Below are 7,090 nucleotides of genomic sequence, written 5' to 3'. Positions count from 1 at the left end.
GGAATCCAGCGCTCTACCACTGAGCTATTCCCCCGATATCAAAACCCAATGTCCAAACATGCAAACTGCATCCACACACCGATACGCATTCCGAGATCCACAATTTCTACCCACTCTTCTTTACTTCTACGACGAAACCACGTCACGAGCACCTCGCACACATCTCTCCGCTCATCGAAGCGTCGTGTGAAGTGGCGGAGCCCTTACCGATGCGTCGCAGCAGCTTTAAGGAAAGGAGTTGATGTTGCAATGTGGCATGCGCTGAGTGGGCGGTGATGTAGTAGTTGACGTATGGTGTATGCATGGACGGTGAGTGCGATGTATGCATGTTCGTGCGTATGTTTTTATTGTGGTGTATGTGGTGCTCGTGCTGTGAATGTGTCTCTTGGAGTCGAGGTCCGTAAGCCTCTATAGCTCAGTGGTAGAGCACTCGCTTCGTAAGCGAAAGGTCGGTGGTTCGATCCCGCCTGGGGGCTCTTCTTTTGCCTCTCCTGCCTCACTACTTCCTTACCGATGCCTTCAGCTTACTAGCTTGCTAGCTTGCTAGTTTGTTATTGTGCACTTTGCGTGACCAGCCTGTCCGTAGCCACACTCAATGCTCGCTCTGTTGTACGCTGACCGCCCTTCATTATTGTTCCACCACGTCTAATACCTAGACACCAACATTCAGATATTCCAGATGAATTCTTGGTGTTGCGGCTGCTCGACGCCGTAGGTAAAGTCGTACCGAAGACTGCTGTCGCGTGTGAATCGTGTCTGTGACAATATATAAGAAGATATCATTACGAGCTGCAACAACTGTCGGATCCGCTAGCATGATGTCACTGAGTCTGACCGTGCAAGTTGCCCCCCCCCTGTTGAGAGTATTATGTACGAGATGATATCCGTGGCGGGTAGAACATAAGCAGCGTACGTAGGTGGTGGCCAACATGCCACCAGCCGAAGACATGCAGAGGTGAAAGACGCTGAATGCTTTGACGATTAAAGATTGTGCTGCCGGCGAGTGTGGATGTTCTCTCTTAGTGTTGTCAGTATTTGATAAAGGCGTGCGGTATGCGCCGTATCTATGGGTGGTAGCACAGGTCGTGACGGTATGTGCGGGGTGGTCGTGAGTTTGATTTGGTTGATTTGAATCTGATGAGGGTAAGAGTGGATATCTATGTTTTTTGTTGCATAACGATGACAGCTTGGCCGAGTGGTTAAGGCGTTAGCCTGCTAAGTTAATGGGGCAACCCGCGTGAGTTCGAATCTCACAGCTGTCGTTTTCCTTTACCTCAGCAGACTCGCGGTAGCAAAAGCGGCTATTTCCTGGCCTGCTGACCAGGTAGATAGATACCTCTGCTTGTTGCTGGATAATGGTCCCGACCAACACACGTGGCCAAGCGTGTGAAGACATTGCGCAGCTAATCTGGAAATGCTGGTGGATGCATGGACTGGGCTGGTAGTCCTTCTCTTTTCGACGAAAGTGGTTCTGGATGTGAGGCCCAAGGCTAGCAGCTATATGTCGGTGACGCGGGTCGTGTGGTAGGAACCACTTCGGTGGTCATCCGTAAAAATTGGAACGATACAGAGAAGATTAGCATGGCCCCTGCGCAAGGATGACACGCATAAATCGAGAAGTATCGCACTTTTTGCTTGGTGGCGTGGTCGTGTGCTCGGCTGATGGTGAGCATTGTAACCGTGCGGCTGTTAAGGTGGGAAGACGGACAGAGAAACGAAGGACGCGCAAAAGCTTAAAGCATGAGGGAAGAGGGGATCGAACCCCCGACCGCTGGGTCTGGAATCCAGCGCTCTACCACTGAGCTATTCCCCCGATATCATAACCCAATGTCCAAACATGCAAACTCCATTCACACACCGATACGCATTCCGAGATCCACAATTTCTACCCACTCTTCTTTACTTCTACGACGAAACCACGTCACGAGCACCTCGCACACATCTCTCCGCTCATCGAAGCGTCGTGTGAAGTGGTGGAGCCCTTACCGATGCGTCGCAGCAGCTTTAAGGAAAGGAGTTGATGTTGCAATGTGGCATGCGCTGAGTGGGCGGTGATGTAGTAGTTGACGTATGGTGTATGCATGGACGGTGAGTGCGATGTATGCATGTTCGTGCGTATGTTTTTATTGTGGTGTATGTGGTGCTCGTGCTGTGAATGTGTCTCTTGGAGTCGAGCAGTGGTAGAGCACTCGCTTCGTAAGCGAAAGGTCGGTGGTTCGATCCCGCCTGGGGGCTCTTCTTTTGCCTCTCCTGCCTCACTACTTCCTTACCGATGCCTTCAGCTTACTAGCTTGCTAGTTTGCTAGTTTGCTATTGTGCACTTTGCGTGACCAGCCTGTCCGTAGCCACACTCAATACTCGCTCTGTTGTACGCTGACCGCTCTTCATTATTGTTCCACCACATCTAGTACCTAGACACCAACATTCAGATATTCCAGATGAATTCTTGGTGTTGCGGCTGCTCGACGCCGTAGGTAAAGTCGTGCCGAAGACTGCTGTCGCGTGTGAATCGTGTCTGTGAAAATATATAAGAAGATATCATTACGAGCTGCAACAACTGTCGGATCCGCTAGCATGATGTCACTGAGTCTGACCGTGCAAGTTGCCCCCCCCTGTTGAGAGTATTATGTACGAGATGATATCCGTGGCGGGTTAGAACATAAGCAGCGTACGTAGGTGGTGGCCAACATGCCACCAGCCGAAGACATGCAGAGGTGAAAGACGCTGAATGCTTTGACGATTGAAGATTGTGCTGCCGGCGAGTGTGGATGTTCTCTCTTAGTGTTGTCAGTATTTGATAAAGGCGTGCGGTATGCGCTGTATCTATGGGTGGTAGCACAGGTCGTGACGGTATGTGCGGGGTGGTCGTGAGTTTGGTTTGGTTGATTTGAATCTGATGAGGGTGGGAGTGGATATCTATGTTTTTTGTTGCATAACGATGACAGCTTGGCCGAGTGGTTAAGGCGTTAGCCTGCTAAGTTAATGGGGCAACCCGCGTGAGTTCGAATCTCACAGCTGTCGTTTTCCTTTACCTCAGCAGACTCGCGGTAGCAAAAGCGGCTATTTCCTGGCCTGCTGACCAGGTAGATAGATACCTCTGCTTGCTGCTGGATAATGGTCCCGACCAACACACGTGGCCAAGCGTGTGAAGACATTGCGCAGCTAATCTGAAAATGCTGGTGGATGCATGGACTGGGCTGGTAGTCCTTCTCTTTTCGACGAAAGTGGTTCTGGATGTGAGGCCCAAGGCTAGCAGCTATATGTCGGTGACGCGGGTCGTGTGGTAGGAACCACTTCGGTGGTCATCCGTAAAAATTGGAACGATACAGAGAAGATTAGCATGGCCCCTGCGCAAGGATGACACGCATAAATCGAGAAGTATCGCACTTTTTGCTTGGTGGCGTGGTCGTGGGCTCGGCTGATGGTGAGCATTGTAACCGTGCGGCTGTTAAGGTGGGAAGACGGACAGAGAAACGAAGGACGCGCAAAAGCTTAAAGCATGAGGGAAGAGGGGATCGAACCCCCGACCGCTGGGACTGGAATCCAGCGCTCTACCACTGAGCTATTCCCCCGATATCAAAACCCAATGTCCAAACATGCAAACTCCATCCACACACCGATACGCATTCCGAGATTCACAATTTCTACCCACTCACCCCGCCACGTCTCACCCTTCTTTACATTCTACGACGAAACCACGTCACGAGCACCTCGCACACATCTCTCCGCTCATCGAAGCGTCGTGTGAAGTGGCGGAGCCCTTATCGATGCGTCGCAGCAGCTTTAAGGAAAGGAGTTGATGTTGCAATGTGGCATGCGCTGAGTGGGCGGTGATGTAGTAGTTGACGTATGGTGTATGCATGGACGGTGAGTGCGATGTATGCATGTTCGTGCGTATGTTTTTATTGTGGTGTATGTGGTGCTCGTGCTGTGAATGTGTCTCTTGGAGTCGAGGTCCGTAAGCCCCTATAGCTCAGTGGTAGAGCACTCGCTTCGTAAGCGAAAGGTCGGTGGTTCGATCCCGCCTGGGGGCTCTTCTTTTGCCTCTCCTGCCTCACTACTTCCTTACCGATGCCTTCAGCTTACTAGCTTGCTAGTTTGCTAGTTTGCTATTGTGCACTTTGCGTGACCAGCCTGTCCGTAGCCACACTCAATGCTCGCTCTGTTGTACGCTGACCGCCCTTCATTATTGTTCCACCACATCTAATACCGAGACACCAACATTCAGATATTCCAGATGAATTCTTGGTGTTGCGGCTGCTCGACGCCGTAGGTAAAGTCGTGCCGAAGACTGCTGTCGCGTGTGAATCGTGTCTGTGAAAATATATAAGAAGATATCATTACGAGCTGCAACAACTGTCGGATCCGCTAGCATGATGTCACTGAGTCTGACCGTGCAAGTTGCCCCCCCTGTTGAGAGTATTATGTACGAGATGATATCCGTGGCGGGTAGAACATAAGCAGCGTACGTAGGTGGTGGCCAACATGCCACCAGCCGAAGACATGCAGAGGTGAAAGACGCTGAATGTTTTGACGATTAAAGATTGTGCTGCCGGCGAGTGTGGATGTTCTCTCTTAGTGTTGTCAGTATTTGATATAGGCGTGCGGTATGCGCCGTATCTATGGGTGGTAGCACAGGTCGTGACGGTATGTGCGGGGTGGTCGTGAGTTTGTTTTTGGTTGATTTGAATCTGATGAGGGTGGGAGTCGATATCTATGTTTTTGTTGCATAGCGATGACAGCTTGGCCGAGTGGTTAAGGCGTTAGCCTGCTAAGTTAATGGGGCAACCCGCGTGAGTTCGAATCTCACAGCTGTCGTTTTCCTTTACCTCAGCAGACTCGCGGTAGCAAAAGCGGCTATTTCCTGGCCTGCTGACCAGGTAGATAGATACCTCTGCTTGTTGCTGGATAATGGTCCCGACCAACACACGTGGCCAAGCGTGTGAAGACATTGCGCAGCTAATTTGAAAATGCTGGTGGATGCACGGACTGGGCTGGTAGCCCTTCCCTTTTCGACGAAAGTGGTTCTGGATGTGAGGCCCAAGGCTAGCAGCTATATGTCGGTGACGCGGGTCGTGTGGTAGGAACCACTTCGGTGGTCATCCGTAAAAATTGGAACGATACAGAGAAGATTAGCATGGCCCCTGCGCAAGGATGACACGCATAAATCGAGAAGTATCGCACTTTTTGCTTGGTGGCGTGGTCGTGGGCTCGGCTGATGGTGAGCATTGTAACCGTGCGGCTGTTAAGGTGGGAAGACGGACAGAGAAACGAAGGACGCGCAAAAGCTTAAAGCATGAGGGAAGAGGGGATCGACCCCCCGACCGCTGGGACTGGAATCCAGCGCTCTACCACTGAGCTATTCCCCCGATACCAAAACCCAATGTCCAAACATGCAAACTCCATTCACACACCGATACGCATTCCGAGATCCACAATTTCTACCCACTCTTCTTTACTTCTACGACGAAACCACGTCACGAGCACCTCGCACACATCTCTCCGCTCATCGAAGCGTCGTGTGAAGTGGCGGAGCCCTTACCGATGCGTCGCAGCAGCTTTAAGGAAAGGAGTTGATGTTGCAATGTGGCATGCGCTGAGTGGGCGGTGATGTAGTAGTTGACGTATGGTGTATGCATGGACGGTGAGTGCGATGTATGCATGTTCGTGCGTATGTTTTTATTGTGGTGTATGTGGTGCTCGTGCTGTGAATGTGTCTCTTGGAGTCGAGGTCCGTAAGCCCCTATAGCTCAGTGGTAGAGCACTCGCTTCGTAAGCGAAAGGTCGGTGGTTCGATCCCGCCTGGGGGCTCTTCTTTTGCCTCTCCTGCCTCACTACTTCCTTACCGATGCCTTCAGCTTACTAGCTTGCTAGTTTGCTAGTTTGCTATTGTGCACTTTGCGTGACCAGCCTGTCCGTAGCCACACTCAATGCTCGCTCTGTTGTACGCTGACCGCCCTTCATTATTGTTCCACCACATCTAATACCTAGACACCAACATTCAGATATTCCAGATGAATTCTTGGTGTTGCGGCTGCTCGACGCCGTAGGTAAAGTCGTGCCGAAGACTGCTGTCGCGTGTGAATCGTGTCTGTGAAAATATATAAGAAGATATCATTACGAGCTGCAACAACTGTCGGATCCGCTAGCATGATGTCACTGAGTCTGGGCGAGCAAGTTGCCCCCCCCCCTGTTGAGAGTATTATGTACGAGATGATATCCGTGGCGGGTAGAACATAAGCAGCGTACGCAGGTGGTGGCCAACATGCCACCAGCCGAAGACATGCAGAGGTGAAAGACGCTGAATGTTTTGACGATTGAAGATTGTGCTGCCGGCGAGTGTGGATGTTCTCTCTTAGTGTTGTCAGTATTTGATAAAGGCGTACGGTATGCGCCGTATCTATGGGTGGTAGCACAGGTCGTGACGGTATGTGCGGGGTGGTCGTGAGTTTGGTTTGGTTGATTTGAATCTGATGAGGGTGGGAGTGGACATCTATGTTTTTTGTTGCATAGCGATGACAGCTTGGCCGAGTGGTTAAGGCGTTAGCCTGCTAAGTTAATGGGGCAACCCGCGTGAGTTCGAATCTCACAGCTGTCGTTTTCCTTTACCTCAGCAGACTCGCGGTAGCAAAAGCGGCTATTTCCTGGCCTGCTGACCAGGTAGATAGATACCTCTGCTTGTTGCTGGATAATGGTCCCGACCAACACACGTGGCCAAGCGTGTGAAGACATTGCGCAGCTAATCTGAAAATGCTGGTGGATGCATGGACTGGGCTGGTAGTCCTTCTCTTTTCGACGAAAGTGGTTCTGGATGTGAGGCCCAAGGCTAGCAGCTATATGTCGGTGACGCGGGTCGTGTGGTAGGAACCACTTCGGTGGTCATCCGTAAAAATTGGAGCGATACAGAGAAGATTAGCATGGCCCCTGCGCAAGGATGACACGCATAAATCGAGAAGTATCGCACTTTTTGCTTGGTGGCGTGGTCGTGGGCTCGGCTGATGGTGAGCATTGTAACCGTGCGGCTGTTAAGGTGGGAAGACGGACAGAGAAACGAAGGACGCGCAAAAGCTTAAAGCATGAGGGAAGAGGG

The 7,090-nt window shown here is 51.2% G+C and overlaps 1 pseudogene across 1 annotated transcript; it reads left to right on the top strand.

Annotated features, from left to right (window-relative positions):
* Positions 1–2,167: 2,167 nt before the first annotated feature.
* Positions 2,168–2,237, top strand: PITG_29604 (annotated as a pseudogene). Its single transcript has one exon. The product of its transcript is annotated as a tRNA-OTHER (tRNA).
* Positions 2,238–7,090: the final 4,853 nt, after the last annotated feature.

Source organism: Phytophthora infestans, genomic scaffold, assembly GCF_000142945.1.
Source record: "Phytophthora infestans T30-4 supercont1.65 genomic scaffold, whole genome shotgun sequence".
Lineage (NCBI taxonomy): Eukaryota > Oomycota > Peronosporomycetes > Peronosporales > Peronosporaceae > Phytophthora > Phytophthora infestans.
The sequence above is the reverse complement of the archived record's forward strand: the minus strand, read 5'-3'. Positions and strand labels throughout refer to the sequence as shown.